At 53.2% G+C, this 24,708-nt stretch overlaps 1 protein-coding gene across 5 annotated transcripts in view; it reads left to right on the top strand.

The window, feature by feature from the left end:
• The window catches only part of LOC116954947 (uncharacterized), a 261,733-nt gene that overhangs the window by 116,211 nt on the left and 120,814 nt on the right, over window positions 1–24,708 (top strand). The gene's annotated exons all lie outside the window — the stretch shown is intronic.

Genomic DNA, 24,708 nt, shown 5'->3' with positions numbered 1-24,708 from the left:
CAACGTTTAAAAAATTTGAGCACAATCTGTCCACAGTGGAGGTTTATTGTGTTAGATCACGTAAATATATAAATGTGTGTTGTTAAACCCGCCACCACCCGACACAGCCAACTAGTAAGGGTTGTCACGTAAACAGAACGTGGCCAATTCGTCACTAGTACAGCACTAGTGTATAGTAGTGTAGTGTATTGTGTAGTATACTAGTACAGTACAGAGCCAAGCCACAACATTTACAATCCGAGTACGACGTTTCGCCTGTAATTACAACCAGCTCCATCAGGTGACAGCCAGATTCGTGGAGAAATCCACCTGAAACACCTGAAACGGGTGGACTTCTCCACAAATCTGGCTGTCGCCTGACCAAGCTAGCTGGAATTGCTGGCGAAACGTCGTACTCGGATTGTAAATGTTGCGACTTGGCTCCTCAGCACAATCTCTTATGTTCGCACCAGGTGCCAGTGGCACTGCTGCTGTTGAAAGTGGTGCAGGTATCACCCCGAGACATTACGAAAGTTTTCCTGTAATTCTCCGAATTATAAGACACTCCTTTAAGTAATAAGAAGTGCGCCCACACCCCACCATGCGCCGCCGTTACTTTCCGCCCCGCGCCATATCAAAGTTACAAAAACCCGGTTACGTGCGAGTACGCTGCCACCTGGAATGACGTGACGCGTTCTCTTCCAACGTGAGCTGTGGTGGTGCGTCCTGTAATCCGGAGACTGCGGTTATATCGGGGCTGACGCACACGAGCGCGAGAGGCTCCGAATGGTCGTTTCAGAACGCCGAGCCAACCATCGGTGATGGTCGGGCTCTCCGGCCAGCTAAGAGAGGTCATTTTTCTCACCCCTTGGTCCCCACAATCCTGTCGCGGTGAACGTCTCTCTCAAATGTTATTGAAATAAACTCGACACGTTTGCCAATAACACCGCGGCCTTAAAATAATATATATATAAATTGATAGCGGGTAACGTCACGTAAAATCTATCGGGTGATTGACGCGCCGGGAATATTCTCTGCTGAGTGAGAATGAGCGTGCGCCCTCCAGTGTTGGGTGAGAGAGGACAATTGAAAGTGACTCCGCAAGTAGTTCTGTAGTGTCATCTTCAGCAGGAGCGGGGTGGTGGGCACCAGTGGGGGGAGCATTCCCTGTCACAGCGCGAGTTACGCAGTGCCGTGACCGTAAGCGCTCCGGAGTGGCGTTGGTTGATTTCCGATCACGATTCCGATACGGCAGTTGGGATTTAATCATCGCTGGGGGAGGGCAGGGGGTTAAACGCGCTGGCTGCAACGCACACTGGCCAATGAACGCAGCCTTCCTTCGCGAGCTTCTTACGGATGCCGCTTTTTTGTGCGTCGAGGAACCCCACGGGGACAACGAGTGCGGCCCTTCCTGGATGAGTAAGTAAACTATCGTGATTATTATTATTATCGTTGTAATATTGATGATGATGATGACGCATTTCAATGTAACGTTGTCCAAAACAAAAATCCCCAGATATGTTCCGACCTGAGATGATTGCCAAACCGTACACAATCCCAGGGACACCGCTTGGCAGTGCCCCCAACACCCCCCCCCCTTCATTGCCCCCCCACTGCCCCCCCCACCCCTGCCACCCCCCCACTGCCCCCCCCCCCACCCCTGCCACCCCACTCCACCCTCATCGTATTGAACGCTCGATGCGGAGTTGAGATTTTAGTTACTCCTCGCACTTTGGCGGCGGTACCAGCATGTGCTTACGAGCAGCGCGTGCAAAAACAATTATGATCGCCGTGCCACGTTTGAACGCTTTTGCGGGTTCTAAATCTAGGGGGGGTGTCGCCCTCTCCCCCCCCTCGATCGTTTTTCCTGAACGTCTGAGCTCGTAGGAGACATTTCCAGTCATCTCACACTCGCGATCGCTCCATCCGCGTGTGCCCGTGTGCGTCTGTTTTGCGTTTTGTTGACATCATTTGAGCCTAACGCAGAAGGGTTAACCGCCCGCTGTACACGCTCGCACACACGGAGGCGAATCGGAATAGTTTATTTATTTATACTGGAGGAATCCGATGAGCTACGAAGCTTTTTTTTTCTCCGCCCCCCCCCACCCCCCACAGATGTCCGGCAGGACGTCAACAAATTGTATACGCGCGCAAAACACACAGACACAAACACACCCACACACATACATACAAACAACACATACAAACACACACATACAAACACACACACACATACAAACATACACAAACACACACACAAACACACAGACACAAACACACCCACACACATACATACAAACAACACACACAAACATACACATACACACAAACACAACAACAACCGCCATTCGCCACTAAGTGGCGGTGACGTCACCACGACGCTTGTGCCAGGCCATGTGCACCTTGAGGCCACGTGAAGTGTCGAACGCCCGCTGGCAGGAGGTCACGGGGCATACCCAGGTGCCACGGGTCGACTGACTGAGATGACACACACACGCATACACACACATACACACACACACATGCACACATACACACATGCACACACATACACATACACACACATACACACATACACACACATACACACATGCACACACATACACGCGCGCGCGAAGAGTAAAGGAGGTTCGGGCGCTCGAGCAAACGCGCTAGAGGGCCTTGACCTGCTCGCGCGTTTTATTAATCGCCGTTTTAAATGGGAAGCAACGCAGAGACGAGCCCCATTCAACGCCGCGTGACCTCGCCGACTCGGAGCAGCGACGCATCGAGCGGGGCGATACACTGCACTGCTAACGCACGCGGGGTGGGGGTGGGGGCGGGGCACAAAAGACGAAGATCCCCCGTATAGCCACGTGTTGTGTTGGGTCAAGTGCTCACGGAGGCCGGCACGACGCGCATGCGTTTCGTGTTGCCTAGAGCACGCCGGGCTCACGTCTGTCTCCCCGGTGCCGCTGATGTTCACGCACACGCACACACACACACGCGCGCGCGAACGTGCACGTGCACACTGCCTCATCTGAGGCTGAGTCGACCTAGGGGAGGACCCAGGGCCGGTTTTGATATCTCTCGCCACTGACGTTAGCCGTGGACGGAAATGGAACTGTAGTCACGAGGTACAAAGCAGGGCTGCTCCCCATATACCTACACGATGTTGAATTGAATGCATCACGTGGTAAGCTGCAACTGTTAATGTTTGCAAATGCTTTATTCACTATGATCCCATGCGATCTGAGTTCGGTTACTGGACAATGGCTAACATCGGTGGCCGGGTGATCGCGTAACCAAATCCGCACTACCCAGCGTGGTGAAGTATGGTCAAAGAACCCACTTGACAGACTCGGTGTGAAGGGGATGCAAGAGGCCTTCATTCGGATGCACATTTACAAAGGCCTGAAAATATAATTCGTTACAATTTTAAGCGCCGAAACTTGATATTTCATTAAATTATAATACGACCCAAAAGTCAGGGTAATGAAAAGGTTGATGTATATTTTTTACCTTACGATAATAATAGTAATAAAATTAAGTTTTTTTTTAAGGCCGATAAAGTCAAACGAAACTGGCAAGTGCTTAACCTTTCGTGAGGTGTAATTCAGGTTGGCTGGGAAAACCATTTAGTAACGTGGCACTGTGCCAAGTTTCACTGTTTAAGCAAACAGGTCAATTATACCGAGGCTGGTGAGAAGTCACGGAGACGTGCAACATCACCGATACTAACGAAGGGGTGTTATAGTCAAGAACGAGGGCGACCAATTATTTGGAAAGTAAACAAAAAAACTGAACAATTTTTTTTTTATTTGACCAGGTAAGGGCCCACTGAGCTTGCGTAGCTTCTCTTTCAGAAGTGGACCTGGCTATTACGAATGATAGCTCAACGAAGTGGGCTTATCATCATCATCATCACGTGGACATTTATAGCAGCCACATACTCTAAACGCGTGATCTTGATTCTAAATGTGGAGTGGAAAAAAAAAACGGAGGGCCCGGAGAAAAAAAACAAGCGACTACGGGGAGAAAAAGAGAGAGAGAGAGAGGCACGCAAACTCCAAATATACAGCAGCAGGCGTCAGGGTCAGGATCAAACCCACGACTTCCTGCATACCAGGCGAGGTAGTTAACATCTCGCCATGAAAGTAAGACGCACTCCCCACACCTCCACCCACCCAAGGGGGCAAAGCTGCCGGTCATCTTGGAAACAAATGAGGGCATTGGTACGGGTGGATCAGGACGCGGGTAAATGTAGAGGAACGCTACGGCGCAGAGTGTGAGAATCACGGCACCAGCCGCTTGGGTCACTGCGCTAGCCGCTGGGTCCGTTCCGGGTCTCCACGTTCAACTAAAAAAAAATCTAAATATTTATAACTTTCCATCTGTAGCAAGCAAGGGGGGTGGAGGGGCGCGGCACGGTGGCGAGCGCGCACCGCGCTACGAGCCTTGGGCGACCCCGGTTTGACTCCAGGCCACGGCAAACATCAGTGGTGAGCGATTTCCGAATCAGTCCCCGGGGTCGCTGCACAATACGAACAACCGGCATGGACCAGAATGGGAAAGTACGGTCAAACAACCCCCCACGTACGACATGTCAGGCTTTCTTCATTCGGCAGTGGATTGGCAATGGGCTGTAAATTAAATACATTGTTTATGACATGAGGGCATCTCTGCGATCACTAAACTCGCCATTAAACCAGGCCCGTGCCGTGACCTTATTTAAAGAGGGGGGGGGTGGCATGCATAACCTTACTAGGGGGGGGGGGGTCACAACTCAGACAATGTTACACAAACTTCAAACAAACCCTAAACGGAGTGAGTGACGATGCAGTTTGTTGTTGTCTCCCAGACATTCTGCTCTAAGCTCTCTCACCCTCTCTATGTGTATACATCATCCGGTACGGGGCAAGACTTGGACTATGAGAATTCAGAAGGGGGTGGCCGCTGAGCCCCCTTCAGCCCCCCCACCCACGCCCGCACCCCCAATTGAGCCCCCTTCACGAGCGGTCAACTAGCAGCTCCGTTCCCAGAAAATGTGCAATAATCTAAAAATATTTCTGGGGTCCGAGAAGTGGTTTACTCTAGCCATCCCCCTATGCTTTGCACGCCTATCGTGTTGTGTTGTTGTTGTTGCTGTTGTTGTAGCTTGCTGACCCCACTCCCTCGCCCCCTAACTGGACATCTGTAAATAAAAAAGAGCTTCATAGCTCATCGGATTCCTCCAATATATAAAAACACGAAAGAAATACATTCTGATTCTGAGTAACAATGCGAGGCGTGGAACGGCCTTGCAGAGAGACACTGGCCCACCATTCATTCACTGGGAGGGGGGGTTCCATTCATAATCAAAGAGAAATTACTCGACTTATACTATGGACAATTACACCCTGTTCTCTTGTCAGATCAGGGAAACTAAGCGGATCCCCCCCCCCACACCTTGTAGCCTTAACAGTTAGCGAGAGGCACCTATGAAGGCCGGCACGGCACACGAGGGGGTGGGTGGCCAGCACCACACCCGGCCGCCTTTGTCTCCCCAGCGGCGACGTTTACTTCAACACCGCACCAGCTACTTGAGGCTGCGTCTACTTGGGGGGTGGGGGTGGGGGGGGGCCCGGCCCAGGACCGGTTCAGACAATCGTCACCGGTGTTGACGGTGACGTGAGCGAGAGCGGAACGACACACGGCACACACCGGCCACCGGCTCGACTCTCCGCGCCACTCTCTCGGCACCGCGGGTGCCAACTCCCTGGTCGTAAAAGCGAACTCCCTCCCCCCCCCCCCCGGTCAACGTCTGACCCTCTCCGCCGAGGATGCCGGGCTGCGAGAGGCCGGCTGAGCCAGGATCGTAACTTCGCACCGCTCGCCGCCCTTCTTGAAGTTTACGTCTGCGTGCGCGCGCGTGTCACACAGACTCCAAATTCTGTCGCTTCATGCGCCGCCACTTTAAACGCGAAGTAAGGCTCGACGGAGCCGATCGCCAGTTTGTCTGCCGTCTCCTCCCGGGCCCCCCCTCCCCCACCTCCTCTCCATGCCTCCTCCCGCCCCCTCGTGTTTGGGGAAATAAAATCCCTCCCTGCCTACCCCGAAGTCAACGGGGTGGGCCGCAGACGGGCAGATTGGAGCCCAGCGACTCGGCGACTAGAAACCCTCCATCGCCCTCCCCCTTGCGCCCGCCCGCCCGCTCCCCCTAATGATGACCTTGCTTGTCCCACTGCTATAAACTTGTCTGTGCCAGCTCAGCAATTTTCCACTGTTTAATAAATAAAGCATATTTCTTCTGGCTCGTAATGTCCGCGCCACCACCGTAACCCCCCCCCGCCTCGCCACCACCCCCCCCCCCAGGCTTCTCACTGACGCCACCGCTCCCTCCGTCCCTCCCCATCATTGTGCCCGCCACTAACCCCCCCCAAAACAGCACCCACCCACCCAACCATCCACCAACCCCGACTTCTCAACCCCCCAAAAATCCTGCCACCACCACCCAACATCTCCCACCCCCCCCCCCCCCCACTTTTTTTTATTTAATGGCTCTTTGTCCCGGGCCTGTGCAGAGAGACAGCTTCCTTCTGCACTAATGATTTCCTTTAAAAGGAAATTGTATTTTGCCGATATGGGCCCCAGGGAGGATCGGCCAAATTCCTTATTTATGAGACTGAGTGCCTCTTTCAGGGTAATTATAGTTTCCAAGCCGCTTATTAGACTGTGCTTGGCCCCCGCTCGCCCACTGGCCCGCTGGCTGGTGCTCGCCCCCTGCTCTAAGCCCCTGCTCTAACTTTGCTTATTTTGTCCCGGGGGTTCATCGCGGCGGTTACATCGGGGTCTCAGCGTCATCAGTCGGGTGCGCCCTGTCCTGCAGCCAGCCAGCCACCCCCCCCCCCCCCCCAAATAATAACCCCCCCTAAGACAAATGTATAAATAAGTAAATAAGTTGTACACGTAGCAGGCTTTCGCGACCAATATTATTCGTAATAAAGGTTTTCGGGTTCGATCGCGCGAGTCTAATCAATGCGTCGTAACCCTCCACCACCCGACACAGCCAGTAAGGTTTTGTATTTTTTCACGTGCACAAAACGCGCCGATTTGTTGACCACTTCAGCCCACACCCGCGCTGTGTTGGAGAGCAAATCAGCAACAATTACAATTTGAGCAGTACGGCGTCTGGCTCGTAATCACGAAAACCTTTGCCACGAAGTGAATAAGTTTGACCGTCAACCACGTGGTGGGCGGGGGGCAGCTCTTGATCGGTGTTCAGCGCCGCAGGAGTGAAGGAGAACTGGGGGGGGGGGGGGGGAAGGCCGCGGGGGTTGGCTTTTATTATTTAATTTTTATATGACACCGCCAGGAGAAATTTGTAATTGAGTGTTTTGGACATACCACGGCCGTAACAACCATTACTTTAACCGGAGAGAAAGAAAGGGAGAGAGAGCGAGCGAGCGAGCGAGAGGGAGAGAAAAAGGAGAGGGGGGGGAAAGTTTTAAAGTGTCGAAATAATTAAATAAGCAACTCACCCCCCCCCCCCATTAGCTATCCATCCCTGACTCTCCCCTCCTCTCGCTCCATCCTCTCCCGCTCTCCTCTCCCGCTCTCTCCGTGTCGTGGCTATTTGGCGCGCAAGCCGCTAACAACAACAAAAAAATCACAACCGCGTCCCTACGCGATCGTGGAGAGAGGAGGTTCGGGGGGGGGAGGAGCGGGGGGGGGGGGAGAAAAGCAGCGAACATTCTTTTATCGAGGACTGTTCAGTCGTTGCGCGTTGTGCAAGAAAGCAAAAGGGCGCCTGACATCTCTATACGATAGCCTGTTCCCCCCCCCCTATCGCTTTGAATTGAAGGGGGGGGGGGGGGTGGTAGTGGTGGTGTGGTTGGGTAGGGGAGATGCTGAGGGAGCGGAGAGAGGGAGGGGGTTGGAATGTGAATGGGGCCGATTCAGGATGGAGTGGCGGTGGAGCTCCTTTTTTTTGTGCCTGAATCAATATGGCATGTGTTGACATTTCTCCATCGTTTGACCCGTAACAGTTACGCAATAAAACTCATGGCCAGGTTAACTAGGCTCTGCTGCTGCTGCTGGGCGGGGGGGGGGGAGTTGCCCCCCCCACCTCACCACTGCCCCCCCGTTGTTGCTAACTCTCCCACGTACAAAGCACCGTCCAGAACCAGCTACTGTCGGTGATCACCTATTAACGGCCGCATCGGCCGCGCTCGACTTTCGAGCCTCCCGGCCGGCCGGCCTCGACGGACGCTCGCCCTGTTGTTGGGCTAAAGCGGTGGGTCGATTGCGGAACGCGTGCCCGTTGGAAGATGGTTTTGCTCCATCCGCTGCTCGACACGGGAGCTTGTATTTTAGGCAGTCCGCGGGTGGAAGTTTGGTCGGGTTCACGCGAGCGCTCGCTCGCTCGCTCGCTCGCTCGAGCCTTTCTCCATCGCGACGCCAAAAGTTGCCGCAGGCCAGCTGGTTTGGCCCGAATAGCCTGCGACGTGTTCGTGACTCCGCCGGTGATGAAAGGGACCTTGCGGGTTTGTGAGAGAGAGAGAGAGAGAGCAACGAGAAGGCGTTTGTCGTGTTGGTTCGTCACGGGTAATCCAGAGACGCCCGCGATGCAGTGACCTGCTACTTCGCTCTTTTGCGGAAGCGGCCTGGCCATCGCACATGATAGCCCGACGGGAAGTGCCCTATCGTCGCGTGGAAATTTGCAGCAGCCAAAATTACCCTTGAACGCACGTCGATTCCAAATGTGGTGGGGAAAAAGCGGAGGAACCAGGGGGGAAAAAATCCCACGCGATCACGGGGCGAGGGAGACACGCGTAACTGCAAATACACAGCAGGCTTCGTCAGGCTTGGGATCGAACCCACGACCTCCCGCATACCAGGCGAGTTAGTTAACATCTCGCCAATCGCGGTGGCGTGCGCTCGCGGGGTCGGCTGTTGTTGCGATTGTGTGCGTTTGTCCCTTGTTTTGAGACATTCGATGCTTATTCAATCGGCGTCTAGAAAAACAACCAGAGCGAGCTGTGTAAGAGAACACCCAGTAATAAGCGCCGTGGCCGCGTGTATTAATTATGAGGCCGGCGCTCGCTCGCTCTGTGTGTGTGCAACTTTTGTAAAGGTCAGACAGACCCCCCCCTCTTACCCAGCTGACCCCGAGCACCGCCTAGGAGCCACCCAGCCAGCCAGCCGGCCCTGCCCGCCAACCCGAACCCTGTCCCTCCCGCTTGATTCCCATCTCACCAAATCTCACCACCAACAATCTCCCGCCAACAATTCGCTCTCGCCCGGCCCCTCCCTCCCTCCCTCCCACCACCTCCACACCATGTGGAACCCAGAGGACACATCTAACCACGCACCCACCCAGCATCCCAGCCCCTCTGCCCCAACCCTCACCGTGCTCCCCCCCCCCCACTAACCCTTCCACCCCCCACCCTCCACATCGCACCAAATCTCACCACCAACAAGCAACCCCTGGCCCAGACCCCTCCCCATTAAAACTGTGGTTGTACCCCCCCCCCTCAAACCCTCCCCACCCACCCAAACCACCCCCCCCCCCCTCCTTTTCCACAGCCTGTTTTTAGTGCCGATCATCAATCATGGCTGACAGCTGTGTAGGGCATCTTTCTGGCTATTTGTGCCTCCCCGCCTCCACCCCTTCCCGCCTCCTCCCCGACTCCTTCCCCCCCCCCCCCGGCCTCTCTCTCCTCTCCTTCCTTCCCTCCCTCCCTCCCACAAGAGGGCCCTCCTCAACCACCCCACCACCCCCCAACTCTTTTGCGGCTCGCGCGCTCTCTCTTCTTCCCTCCTCCATCCTCCTCCCCTCGCCATGCGTTTCATCGCGTTTAATAGCTTGTTATGACATGCCGTATTGATCTTGGGCGTGGGCTGCTGGGATGGTGGGTCTGGTTGTGGAGGGGGGGTGGGTGGGTGGGTGGTGGGGGGAGTGTGTGGAGAGCCAGCAAGCCGAAGCGATAGCACAAACAATATAAATAAAAAAGCGGCGGAGGAAGAAGTATTGTTGTCAACTTCGTCACTGTCGTTGTGGTCACGCGAGAGGCACGCACGCACGCGACACAACGCTGCCCGGCTCACTCTCGCAAATCAGCCTCCTATCCCTGCCCCTCGAGTTCTCTCGCCCGGCTCGGCAAAAGTCAGCCCCACTGAAACCCATCTACGGCAGGAGGCGGTTTGCGGCGTGCCCGCAGTGTGCGCCGGTCTCCTGCAGATTGACTCGGACAAAAACACGTTTCTGGTTTTTGTGTGCTCGGTGTGGTCGTGGACATCAGTAATGCATTGGTGGAGGGGGGGGGGGCGGGGGTGGTTGGGGGTCAAAGGTTGACCGGGCGAGAGTGCGTGGTGCTGGCCCCTACCACAATTTCGTCGCTCGTATGAGCAGCGGTGGCCTATATGGGTGCTCGCGAACAGTTCTGATTGGCCCGAGTCTATTGCAGCCGAAGTTAAGGTGTCCGTTTGGTGTGGGTCCGCGCGGCTGCGATCTGCGCGCGTTTTAGAGGTGGCGCAGCTGCGCTACGAACCCGGCGGCCCATCGGTTCAATTCCTGGACACGGCCAACATCGGTGGGCGAGCGCCGTTCGAACCGGTCCCGGATCTGCCCTAGGTAAACTCGGCCCAAAAAGTAGTGCGTAGCTGCCGCAGCGGTGGTGCGGCTCACGACCTCACGCTTGCCAGGCAGCCCGCCCGCCCGCCCGCCCGCCTCTCTCATCCGCGTGCCCCTGCTACATTTAAATAAGCGCTCGCTAACGGCGCTCGCGCGCTACGGCCTGCGAGCGTAAACGGCGGAGCCGCGATCGGGGTTGGTTCTCGTCACGAACGCGTTTGCGTGCCCGCCCGCTTGCCCGTCTGTCCGTCCGTCCGTGCAGTGCCATTGTGTGTTAGACCGCTCTCGTGTATCTGCGGTGGGTGTCACGCGCGGTCCGCTCGTGTTTATACCGATCGTGAGTTACTGCTTGGTTCCTTTCCTTGCGATCTCGCGAAGGATGTGATCTCATTTTGCCGGTTGTGTGGTGGTGGTGGTGGGGAGGAGGAGGTGGCGGGGGCTGTACGGTGGGCGGGGAGGGATGTGGTGGTAGGGGGGGAGGTGGGGGTTGGTGGAGTCATCCACGCTTTACTGACTTAAACCACTCAGCAGTTAATGGTCGCTGCAAAAACAGACTCGGATTGCTTTTAGTCTTTTGAATTCACCGCAAATGGACTCTACCTCTCTTTTTTTTATTTCTTTGTGATATCATTCGGCATTCATCTGAAGCAGCAAATCAAGTGTCTAAGCGCTCTGGCATGAGAGCCCTTAAAGGGCCGGCGGTGATGGTGGTGGCGGTGGTCTCTTAAATCCAACTCATATTTAATAATATTTGTGTTGTTCTTGCTACTTTAGTTACAACTTCGTGTGACATGTGGAGAGTGACTGCGTGTGACGCTTTGTCCTCCCCCCTCTCTTTCGCGCGTGCACGTACGTGCACGGTGCAGCTGAACGATGTTTCGAGCGCGAGTGAAACCGCGCCGATGATATCGCGAATAATAATTTTTTAAAAAATGCACGCTCCAAACGTTTTGTTTGGCAATACGATCAATAAATAACCGTATCTCTGCGTCAAAAACAAATAAAATAAACCTGGTCTTCTACACGCGTCTACAAGTGGTACCCGATGAGATAGGTGCCGCTTGCCAGCCCACGGCAATGTGCAATCCCCACAACAGTTTCACAAATGCTTGAAGTACGCAGACGCGGTCCGCGAGTGAACGCACGCTTGACACGTGCAGCTCTTTTGGATCCCCCTGCTGCTGGTCGATGAAGGTCTCCCCAGAACGTCCGAGGAGTCGGTCACGAGGAGTCCTTCTGAGTACACTGCGCCACTTGTGCTCAGCGCGGGTTGGTGAAGCGGGGGTGGGGGGGGGGGAGCAGGACCAGTTCATCTGTTCAGGGCGTACCACTCGCCACCGATGGGAATCGCGGAATGGACTTTTATCCCTCCACGTTTACAATGGACGTCGCGCGTTTAGGGGATTTGGCCGCTGCTGTAAACGTCCACGTGATAATGATGATCAGCCACTTCGTTGGACTATCATTTGTGATGGTACACAGGAGGTCATGGGTTTGATCCTGACGCCTGACGCCTGCTGTATATTTGGAGTTTGCGTCTCTCTCTCTCTCTCGCTCTCTCTCCGCCGTGATTGCTTGTTTTTTTCCCTTCGGGTCCGCCGGCTTTTTCCCCCTGCACGTTTAGAATCACCATCGACGTGCGTTTAGAGTATTCGGCTGCTGCCACGTGGTGATGATGGTGATGATTTGCCACTCTTCGTTGAGCCGTCATTTGTGATAGCCAGGCCGCTTCTGAAAAAGAGCAACATAGCTCAGTGGGGCCCCGATCCTCGGTAGCATAAAAAATAGTTTATAGCTTAGTTCCGGCGATGTAGGCCGCAGGGTTCTTTGGCCTCTTGCCGCCGTGCGGAGTTAACTGACGTCTGGACGTGCATTTTGGGCTGTGGGGCCTTGGTGGTGGTGGGGGGTTGCCGGGGAGCGGGGGGGGGGCGGCGAGTGGGGGGTTGGCGGGGGATGAGAGGCGGGGGGGGGGGCCGGTGGCAGGAGGCCACATCTGGTAAGAGACACATGGGTCGAGTGAGCGCTGGCATGGAAGAGACATCAATCATTCAATTAGCGGCATGGGACCCTGCCAATGGTGGGCCCTCTTGAAGATGATGTGTGCCACCTCGTTGTGTTCCACTCACTCTGGGCTGGCGCGCGATCCCAGGGTGGCGCCCCCCCCCCCCCCCAGCCAGCAGGCACTTCGTCCCTCTTTTTTGTTGTTGACGTACAGCGTAAATTGTACACCGTTATGTATTATTAACCGACTGACCTAAAAATCAGTCATCAAAGCATTGGGCTGTTTTAATCGATGGATGATTAACTTTCTCCATCGGGGGGGGGGGGGGGGGGGGGCGCGGGGGGGTCGGCGGTCAGCGGGGGGGTGAACTTGCCGGACCTTTTTTTAGGCCAAGCTCAGTAAGTCATCGTGAGTTTACGCTCTCTCTCTCGACCAATTTGAACTCGCCACATTTTTCTCTTCCACCCATTTCAATGTTTTGTCTCGACGGCAAAACGCATTTTGACGAGTAGTTAACATCTGCCTATTGCATCCGTCTGTAACGGTGTAACAGTCCCTGTTCTCCTGCTAACACGGCGGTTGTTGCGTTCCTGAAGAACAGAGCGTTATGGAAAAATCGCGTTATAAATATATAACATACCTGTCAACCCCTTATCAGTGCCCTACCTTATTACAGACCAATTCAGACCTTATTGGTCACCCCGTGCCCATATAAATCTCAACTTTCATCCTACAAAGTCACCATCGCAAGGGAGAAACACAAACAAATAGACAAAAAAGAAGTTTTTGCCCTTATTGAAATGTACGGACCTAAAAACTAAATTTCCCTGTACAAGAATATGGCGTAAACCGTGTGGGTTGACAGGTATAATATAATATAGAGGGTGAAGCACAGTCCCCGATAACACGTTAGATGCGTGACGCAGGCTCAACACGTGAGGTAGCGTCTAGAAGCATCCAGCAGCATCCCCCCACCGCCTTGCGCGACGAGGCTACGCCGAGGCAGTCGTGCAAACCGCTTATTCCTACTCGCGCTGCGACGTAGTTCTTCCGTTCACTCGATCGCGTTGACATCCGATTCGCGTCCATAACAATATTGTGTTCAGTTTTTACACGTAGGCTTTCGCGACCAATATTATTCATAATGAAGGTTTTTGGGTTCGTTCGCGTTATTTATAAAACCTTTATTATGAATATTGCGTTCCCTAATACATTCATCGCGTCGTATGCAATTCGCTCCATGAAAACACACGGCGTTATAGGCGAAACAGACTGTAGCGTCTGACACAACAGGGCACCAATCGCGCCTGTGGGTATGGGTTCGACATCTCCGGTAGTGCAGCGGTTGGCGCGCCGTGCTACGAACCCGGCGACCCGAGTTTGATTTCCGCTCACGGACAACACCAGTGACGATTATCTGAACCGGTCCTGGGCCACAGCCTCAAACGAGTACCCGGTGCGCTGTTTAAACATCGCCACTGGGGAGACAAAGGCGGCCGGGCGTGGTGCTGGCCACCCACCCCCTCGTGTACCTGTGCCGCCCTTCATAGGCGCTCGCTTGCAGCACTTGCCCTTAACAGTCTGTTAAAGGCTATAAGGGGGATCTTTGCCTTTAACATCTCCGGCTCCCGTCTTAACGCCGACAGGGAGAGGTGAAGCTTCGGGAAATTCTGCTCGTCATATCCTGGCCACGCCAAAAAAGGTTTATTTTATGAGCACGTGATGATGAAACGGCGTTCGCTGAAGCACAGCCTCCAAACAAGTTTTCTGTATCCACCTTCCCCACACTTCCGATTAGCAACCCATAGACTAACACTGCCCATAGACTCAGCACTGCCCATAGACTCAACACTGCCCATAGACTCAACACTGCCCATAGACTCAACACTGCCCATAGACTCAACACTGCCCATAGACTCAACACTGCACCTACGATTAGCACGGTTGGCTACGTACGGTGCGAAAGAAGTGTTCGACACGCAATACATACGCGCATGTTCGTCAAATGGCAAAAAATATATATATATAATTGGCGTCGTTGTGGGCAATACCCGTTCTTCATACCACAATGCATGAACGGCCATTTTCCTGTCAAGGCCACGTGGTGTTGTCATTGACGAACGCGTTTGAGATTGTTGTTGTTGTTAATTGTGCAACTGTGCTTGTGCATAGCGGCGGCAGCACCGGCAAATGACGTCTTTAAATGCGACGGAAAACGAATCCCCCGTGTCTGAAACACTAACAGCAAAATTGAGATCTGATTTGAAAAAAAAAGCATTAAAAGTTATGGAGAGAGGTGGGGGAATACTTTCACAACATCTCCTCTGGGGGGCTTGTGGGGGTGGCGAGTCTGTTTTCGGTGAATTCCAGTGTTTGGTCATTCGTCAAAAGTAAATTTATTTGATGGGTTTATTGTGCAGCAGTCAAGCCATCAAACTCGCTCTGTACGAGAGCTTCAGTGTTTTTTTTTCTCTCGAGGTGCACAACCCTGGCCCCCCCCACCCACCACCAATTGTACAGGCGCCACAGTGGCAAGATGTTAACTACCTCGCCTAGTATACAGGAAGGTCGTGGGTTCTATCCTGACCTTGACGCCTGTATATTTGGAGGTTGCGTGTCTCTCCCAGTGGCCGCGTGGATTTTTCTCCGGGTCCTCCGGTTTTTCCCTCCACATTTAGAATCAACGTGACGCGTTTAGAGTGTTTGGCTGCTATACGTTTCCACTTGATAAGCCACTTCATTGGGCTATCATTTTTCATATCCAGGTCGCTTCTGAAAAAACAGTTTTACAGCTCAGTGGGCCTTACCTGGTAAAATAAAAATAATGGTAGTAGTAGCTTCTTCATTAACCTGATAGAAACAGCTCCGGGCACGTTGTGCAAAATTTTGAAAAATCACCGCATCGGAGAGGGAGCCACGCAGCGCACAGATTAACCACGGTCACCTTGCTGATCTCATCAAGAGCATAAACCATCATCGTGCAAACTCCGGTTATCTTTGCAGCAGCAGTGGATTTTGGCTGGCCGTCCAACAAAGACGTTCACCGCATCACGACACTTTCAGATGCGCTTTTGCAGCGGTCTGGAATGCTCTTCCTTCCGATATTAGGAATCCACTGGGAGCTATGATGCACTTTTAAATCATCTCGATTGGCAAACTCATTTCTTTTAGAACAGCTTTTTGTGTTTAGTTTGTTGTCCTTCCCCCGTGCCTCCGATTAGCACGGTTGGCTACGTGCGGTGCGAAACAAGTTCAACGTACAATACAACTGCCAAAACCTTCACAGCCGTACTCGATACATAATGGTTGTTTCGGCATAAAGGCAGATGCTATAACCCTCCGCATCACGAAACGAATTCAAAAACAACTTATTTTGTTATGTAGACATAGTGTGCCGACGCGCAGTTTTCTTTTCTTAAAGCAAACCGGCCGGAGCAGTGTCGTTGAAAAGCAAGCAAAACATGACAACTGCGGACCACGTTTTGGGTCATATTGCAGACGACGTTTCGGGTCATCAGGCGTTCGCGAGAGCTCGGATCTCGCGAATTGAATCAGCGTTTACCGCCGGTTTCTCAGGATAAAAAAAAATCGCAAGTTTCTGGGTGGGGGGGCGGGGTGCGTCTTCTAAACCAGTTACGTGCACTATGCCTGTGGGACCACATTTTGTATTATTTTCTTTTTTCTTCTTTCGTATGGCGTTTTGCGAAAGACTACAAATTGATGTCGAGATTTGTTATCCGTTGGTCCGCTTTCAGGAGTAGCCCGCGTGGATTTCTTTCACGTCGCCGTTGAATGCCTCCGTTTGGGCAGTCTTTCACGACATGGTGCACGGTCTCAAATGTCGCGCACCTCAGTCAAAAAATAGTTTTATTGACAGACCACGGTCAACAACTTTTATCGCCGCCACAGCCGCTTGCACGAGTGCAGTGCAGTCCGTGACAATATTTGTAGAACTTTATTGGCACCGGGGTAGTTGACTAAATTTCATTGGAACGCCTCCCAAACCAATGCCATCATCTTCGCCGGTTTACTATACATGGTTGGCATTTTGCAGATTTCCATTCTGCTCCGCGGTCTTACCCACTTTGCCGGGTCGTCACATCTTGTGGATATTCTTCGTTTGATTTACACTTATTTCTATTGCCGTCAGTGTTTGAGGCCCAGGGATTCACTTTCCGTCACAATTAAAACCATAATTCATTAATGCTGCTGTTGCCGCTGCCGCTACGTTGACGGTGGTACACAAGTGCAATTGACAACAACAACAAACTCGAACCGCGTCCGTCAATGGCGACGCCGCGTGGCCTTCATTTTAAAACGACGGGCGACGTTTCGGGCATCGGCCCTTCCTCACGCGCCGTGTGAAAAGGCCGGTTAGTGCACGCGCTGTGGAGAAGGAAGGCGTTTGCCCCAAACGTCGCCGATTATACTTTCTGTTCCTCCGTTTCAAAGGCCGCAAGCGTGCTGGCGAACACGTGCGCATTGTGTGCCGAACTTCTTTCGCGCCGTACGTGGCCAAACCCTCTCCCCTCCACCGCCAAAGTTGTTTGGCCCGGAACCGTTTCTTACTTTCCTGAGCGCGTGTTGTAAACTCGCTGACCCCGCGGCCCCCTTTCTCACCGGACATCTGTAAAAACATTTTTGTTAATTTAAATTTGAAAGAAAAAACTGCTTCATAGCTCCCATCAGATTCCTGCTGCTGCTGCTCCTCTTGCCTCCGTACAGTCTATAAATAAAGATTCCTCTGACTCTCGATAACCCCACATCGGTCGTTCGGTGTTGGCGACTCCGCGAGGTGGAATGAGGCACTGCGCCCCGTTCGGTCGTTCACGCTTCAGGGCCCGGGAGCCCGGGAGCCCCCCCCACCTCACTAGGGCCGGCCCACTGGTCAAATGAGGCAACTGCAATGAAATATACCCGAAGGGAGATATGTGCCTTATAAATATAGGCACACTTTATTAATCCACTCCGGAGAGACGGCCCTGTCTTCGGCGACTCAAAATGTCATTGACACATTCTTTCCCCTCGCCCCAACCCCCCCCTCCCCCTGCCCCCCCCCCCCCCCCACACACACACCTCCGCCTGCCCGCTAGCCCCCCCTTGCCCCCCCCGTTTAATGTTCCCACTGCCACCAATCCTCTTCGACCCCCGCAGCCCCCATAGAACAGTATTACCGTACCTTCATTACGTATTAAACACCAATTAGAATGCTAGCTTTTTGAGCTGCGCAGGTACGGACACGTGACATTTTTTTTTTGCCCATAAACTCAACACTGCACCTGCGATTATGACGGTTGGCTAGGTATGGTGCGAAAGAAGTTCAACGTACGTACGTACCCTGGGGGGTGGTGGAGGGGCATTGAGCATACTTCACCGCGCACCAACGCTTGATGTCCGTCGCAGGGAGGTTCGAACGGAGGCAGCAGTGAACTCACGTCGCTGTTATCGGAGAACAGCCTTGAAGTGTCGCGTCACGCATTTATTTGCCTCATGAAGCCGTTAGAAAAGCCCTCTTTTAACCACGGTAGTGTAATTACCCACTTAAATAATGTACGCCGTGCCAATTTAAAAAAAAAACAAAGCATTTGCGTTTTCAAAGTTGGCATTCAGGCAAAATTGGTGGAAATTTTTGGTGTGTGTGTGTGCAGTCATTGGTGACTTTGAGAACTCGATTTCGTCACGGGCAGAAGCCTGGAGTGGAACCCAGGTTTCTTCAGCAGTGCTGGCTGAATCATCTGCTGGTCACTGGGGCCATGGGGGGGGGGGGGTCCCCCACCTCTTGGCAAAATTATTTTCTCTTTGCCGTTGTTCGCGTGTGGGTCGGTCACTATGTCGTTTACCGCGCTCATCGAAACGGGCCACGAAAGAATTTCAACAGACACATCATACGCGCGTCAACAACAACAACAAATCCACTCTCCGTACTGCCCGCTAGCGGCGCACGCCAGGAGGTTGGGTATCTGGGTCGCACAATCTGTTACCATCTCCGCGTGATCCACCAACCCCACACCCCGATCGCGTCGACGCAGTTGCATCGCCGCCACGTGCGACGGGGGTCGGACGGATTCAAAAAATGCCCGTGAGCCCCCCCCCCCTACTCCTCGACCGACAAACCCCAACAACAACGACACCAACAAAAAGCCCCGCGGTTATTTTATTTCACGCGATTTATTCCGAACAAGAAGTCAAACGTCGCCGGCGGTCACGAACATGCGAATTATACGGAGGCAGGTACCCGCTCGCCAATCGGCGCGTCTATAAATAGGCGAGCGAGGGCAGAGGCAACGTGGTTGGGGGTCTCTGCAGGCCAAGGGAAGCAGATGAAGAGGCAAAAAAAAACATTTTTCCCCTCGGTGCGCAGAGAGGAAAAAAAATTATGGCACAAAGCGCGATGTGGAACTTTGCCAAATTCGCGGCTACCGTGCGCTTGCTCGACTCCGATCGCTGTGCTACTTCCCCGCCCCCCCCCCCCCCCCCAGGGCCCGGCTTTTGCCAACTCAATTGCGTCATTTGATTTGTCCCTTACACGCAGAGAGAGAGAGAGAGAGCGAGCTGAGCTGAGCTGAGCGAGCGAGCGGGAGTGAACCCACAACTCGCACGCCCGCTCGCTCGCTCACCCCTACTAACCCCCACCACCACCAGCACCACCAGCACCACCACCACCCGGTGCAGCAGCGAGGAGCACCCGAGCTAACCTCACTCCAGAGGTTTTCTCGTGACATGTTGGCGCGCTGCCCGGGTTTGGCGGCTGCGTTAAGTAATGCACGTGGCTCCATAATCGGATATGACTTGGCACCGTGCCACACCGCGGGACACAAACAGTGCTCTCGCTGCCAACACCCCAACCACCACCACCATCCCCGTGTTTGTGTGTACAGCGAGTTGCGTGCAAAAAAGGGGGCTTGGGGAGCTGATGATTTTTTTCATCATCATCATTATTGCTTCACATCGTTGGCCACAACGCTAAGCGATGATGCGGGTTGATTGAGGTTCGGGTTTGCGAGCGTTGGGGGGGGGTGGTGGTTGGCGAGCGAATGGTGGGGAGGGGTTGCATTGGGTCACGTAGGGACGATGCCTTGGCTCCCATACACCGAGGTAGCGAATAGCGGGCGGCAGGGTGGCGATGGTTTGCGGACGGGTGAGCGGGTGGTTGGCGATGGTTGACGGGCATCACAGCGACCAGTGGCAACAAGCGATACTGCGGAGGGAGGAATTAATGCGGTATGGCACTGCCCGCCGATGCCCCCAACCCCTCCTACTACCACCTCCCAGATTAGTGGCCCCCATTCTGTAAAGCGATATCGGTGTCATCATCATCGTCGTCGTCGTCGCCGTTATCCTCGCCACACTTTTATACAGCTCCCTTTCACAGCTCGCCCTCGAAGCACTTTAAGCATAATTGGCGGAAAGATGAGCTTCGTTAAATATATGTCGTTTTCACGTGGACCCTCAATTGCCTCATTTGATGTTGCCTGTTTGCTCTGTTCGTGGGCAAAGTTGAAACTTGAACATTTATGGGTTTTGTCGCCGTTGATCAACGGGCATCAACTTACCTCCAGAAGTTTAACCGGATCGGCTCGCTGGTGGGGTCGTAGCCTGAGATGGAGCCAGGTTCTGTGGCTGAAGTTACGATTCTAGCTCTCGAACGATTATGATCGTTCGATTATTATCGTTCGAGAGCTATTGGCCGTGGCTCCAGCGAGGTGCCACCTATGCCCAGCCTACCGAGCGAACCTGTAAAAACTAAAACTTAAACTTTTTTTAAATTTTATTTTACCAGGGAAGGCCCACTACGAAACAGCTCTCTGGAGCCTAACTCGTTAGTTAAGTGCAGAAGTCCCTGTACTGTATTTCCCAATTGAAATCGTATATCGGATCCATCCATTAACGCCGTATTCTCAACGGCCGCTTAATATTCACGGCGGGATGCTATGATACCCCGCGTCGCCTTTTGTCAACGCTGCGAGAGGGCCCGTTATATTACTATGCACGCACTCCAACTTGAATTTCAAATGTGAAATTGAGTGCGCCGTATCATCGTTCCACAATAACGCGCGTTTTTTAATATTTTATTTTTAATATAGCTCCACGTATGCGCATTGCACTTAATTCGCACGTCGCTCCGTTGGTTTTACGGTCGGGGAATGTTGGAGCTTAGAAAGCCCCGTTGCAGTGGAGGACCCGGCCAATGTGTCCGTTGTGGGAAAGGGAGCGTTTGTGATAGCAAGAATTACAATTGCATTGAAATAGACATTAAGATACGTGGTACATCAGAATCGGTGTATTTAATTGTACTGGAGGAATCCGACGAGCTGTAAAGCTCTTTCACAGATGTCCAGTAGAGGCGGGTAAGAAAGTTACAACAACAAACAGTACAAAAACATGATAGCAATATCAACTCGGTCAACACCATGAACATCATTGGCTCCAGATATCCATCAATGTCGTCGTCGTCATCTGTGACAAGGCATTGCTTGATATCACAATCGTGTAAAGTTCTCTCAAACATAACGTCAATTTACAAAGGTCGAACGGCTTCATTCATCCTCCGCAACAGCAACAACGACAACCCACAACGGTGACAATAACGCTCAAAATGTCCCCGTGTTAATTATTGTTTGAATTTTTTTTTTCAAAATAATTTCCTTTCGGCCTTTCCCTCCTCGTTTCATTCCAATTGCCCTATCGGCGTCGTGTCACAGGATGAATAAACGTCTATCGCCGAAGGAGTATACATCATGGTGATTTATTAAAATCAATTGCGTGAAATAACATTTAATCCGTCACTGGTGGGAGGCGGTCATCCGGAATGACGTTCAGCACTAAGAAGCGGGGCCTGTCTCGTGTGACAACCGTGGGATAGTGTTAGACTTCCGCAAAGTTGTAGCCGCGTGTATATTAATAAAGATTTACGTTTTTATAGAGCGTCATTCACGCCACCTGCATCTCACAGCGCTGTACAATAATCGCGTGGTGCCACGGTGGCGAGATGTTAACTACCTCGCGTGGTACGCAGGAGGTCGTGGGTTCGATCCCCACCATGACAACTGCTGTATATTTGGAGTTTGCGTGTCTCTCTTTCTCATCATCAGGGTGGCTTAGGAGATGTTAACTACCTCGCCTGGTACGCAGGAGGTCGTGGGTTCGATCCCCACCATGACACCTGCTGTATATTTGGAGTTTGCGCGTCTCTCTCTACCCGTGGTCGCGTGGATTTTTTATCTGGGTCCTCCGGTTTTTCCCACCGCATTTATAATCATGCATTTCGAATATTTGGCTGCGATCAATTTGCACGTGATAAGCCACTTCGTTGAGCGATCATAGCTCAGTGCGCGTGGGCGGCGTGCAATCGGGAAGGTGCGCGCAATGCATTGCGTAGCTTGCGCGGATAATAGGATTAGGTGGATAATAGGTTCCGAGTTTTATTGTAGTGGGAGGCAATCCCCTTGATGGGTTTGGGTGTGGTTGGCGAGTCGACCGTCCCTCTTGAGCGCTTTTTTCTTTACGTCTCACTCTCGTTTGCACGGAACGTGCTGTAAACCAAAATGACCCTCGACTAAATTAGTTTCACCTTCCCCCTGCCCACCCCCCCCCCGCCCCCCCCCCCGCAAATGAATTAACCAATCCGGGAGTAAAATCACCGTGAACAAGGACTTGTATCCGAAAGCCCGGTCCTGCGAGCAATTTTGCTCCCCCTCCCTGGAGTAATCTCGGCAAAGCGAGCGCAAGCGGCGCACCACCAGCGCCACCGGCGGCGCCGACACCACCGCCGACACCACCGCCACCACCAGCGCCGCGCGCACGTAGCTGCCGTGACCGAACCCGTTAATTGCCCTGCATTTTGAAGAAGAAAAAAACTGCCCTTGGAGACGGGGGGGGCACGTGGAACGAGCGGTGGCAGCCACAGGCACGCGCGTTCCGCCCCCCTCCCCCCCCCCCCCCACCGGTTGTAATGCTGCGTCGACGTCGCCACCATCGTGGTTGTCTTCCTCATCGTCGTCGTCATTGTCGTCGTCGTCGTCATCATCATCGTATTCGGCGACGCGGCCCGACGGACAAGCGGCGCCTTCGCCGTTTGTTGCCGAGGTTTTTGTTGTTAGGCCGTGACTGGCTCACTTTTTTCGGGCCTAAGGTACACAGCAGAGTCGCCGCACTGCTGGTTTGGTTGTCGGGGGGAGGGAGGCTGGGGCGGGGGGGGGGGCACGCGGGGGAGGAGGGGGCGGCTCTTGTTCCGCGTTCCCCTTCGCCGAATGCGGAGAAAATCTGTCGGGTAAAGACGAGTGAGAGTCTGCTTGGTCATCTTGAGTATGTGGTTTGCTGCCGCAGAGGTTCCTGTGTACCGTTGTGGTTGTTTAATGGACCCTGTGAATTGTGTTTTTTGTTCGTACAGCTTTACACTCATAAATCCCGTCTTCCCCCCCCCCCCCCGCCTTGACACCTTTGGCCAAAGTTGGGCAAACGGCGTGCCAGGTCGCGGGGGCGATTCGGTAAACACCACGCCGCCGTGCGACGCCGCTTTGCCGTTGTCCCTGCGAGCGCGCGTAAGCTTGGGCCCGCTCGCCGCTCGCGGGGGAAGTAAATTCCCGTTGAGCGAAAGAAAGAAAATAACAATAATTTGACATTTCAATAAACCGGCGTTGGGGTAGACGGATGGGTGGCTCGGTCTCACGGCAGTGGATGCACGCTCGCTTGCGCGTGCACGCAACGTACGTGCATGAACAAAACAAATACCCTATTTGGCCTGCATTCATCGTTTGAAGCAGCTGAGTGAATCTTCACCTTGTGTAATGGTCTGCGAGCAACCAAAGGGGGACGGTGCGTCGGCACGGCAGCCGCCTTTGTTTCCCCAGTGCTGATTATTCACACACCGCAACGGGAACTCGTTCAAGGGTGAGCGGACAGACGAGGTCCAGAATCCGGTTGAGGTTTGTATAAATTGGCTGAATGCGTCTTAAATTAAAATGAATTAAGCCAATATTGGGCCCTCCTGAGTCCTTGGACCCAGTGTGCCTTTCCTGGATAAATAAATAATCGGGTGCCATGGTGGCGAGATGTTAACTACCTCGCCTGGTATACAGGAGGTCGTGGGTTCGATCCCGGCCTTGATGATGCCTGTTGTATATTTGGAGTTTGCGTGTCTCTCTCTCTCTCTCTCCCCGTGATCGCGTGGATTTTTCTCCGGTTTTTCTCCCCCACATTTAGAAATGATCGTCGCTCGTTCAGAACATTTGGCTGCTCCTGTAAATGTCCACATGATGATAAGCCACCTTCCCGTTGAGCTATCATTTGTGGCCAGGTCGCCTCTTAAAAAATTGTGCGCTGTGTAGCTCAGTGGGCCCTTACCCGGTGGGCCCTTACCTGGTGTAAAAAAAAAAAAATAGTTTAGTTTAAGTAATTCTCATTTTTATTACATATGATTTTCTTCGGAGCGCTATTTAGTTCACCAATGCATCTCGCGTGCTTGTAAGGCGACACAGCGTTGGCCCTGTTACGGAAGCACCACGGCCGGAGTCGCCGGAGGGGGGTTTGGGGGGCAGCCTCGCACCCGCGGGCACTTGAAGGTTATTCGAGGTGTAGGAATGTGTACGTTTAATGGCGACGGGCCATTATAAAATTGCGCGTGCGATTTGGACTTTTATTAACAAGGGCAGCGGCAATTGTGTTTTTGTATATTTATTTTTCTACTCGTTCATGCCCACCCCGCGAATCTCTGCGTCGTCGGCCACGTTGTGCGGCGTGCGGCTCGCTCCAGCGGTTTTCTGATCCCAGCGGTTTTGCGTGCTGCACTAGACTCAAGACCCGATGGCCCGAGTTCGATTCCCGGCCATGGCCGCGTGGAGGACACGTGTTCTTAATTTAACTGTGAGACAGCCTGTAGAGCAGAGGGGAGGAGTGGGGGGGGGGGGATGGGGGCACTTTCGCCGATCAGACATTTTAAGGACACCCATCATCCCGTAAGATGCATGCAGGGTGGAAAGCAAAAATATATAATAGCGTCGTATGCGGCAAAAGCGCGACAGATATTCCCAGCGTGCTTTGCATGTCCGGGTGACGGCAGCCGTCCTTGTGTGCGTTACGCTCTCCGCGAAGCCTGCATGGGTTAGCAGAAACAAACGGCGAGTTCATGCGCTAA

The sequence above is a fragment of the Petromyzon marinus genome, chromosome 57 (assembly GCF_048934315.1).
Source record: "Petromyzon marinus isolate PM22_M1 ecotype Great Lakes invasive population chromosome 57, UKy_Petmar_22M1.pri1.0, whole genome shotgun sequence".
Taxonomy (NCBI): Eukaryota; Metazoa; Chordata; class Hyperoartia; order Petromyzontiformes; family Petromyzontidae; genus Petromyzon; species Petromyzon marinus.
The sequence above is the reverse complement of the archived record's forward strand: the minus strand, read 5'-3'. Positions and strand labels throughout refer to the sequence as shown.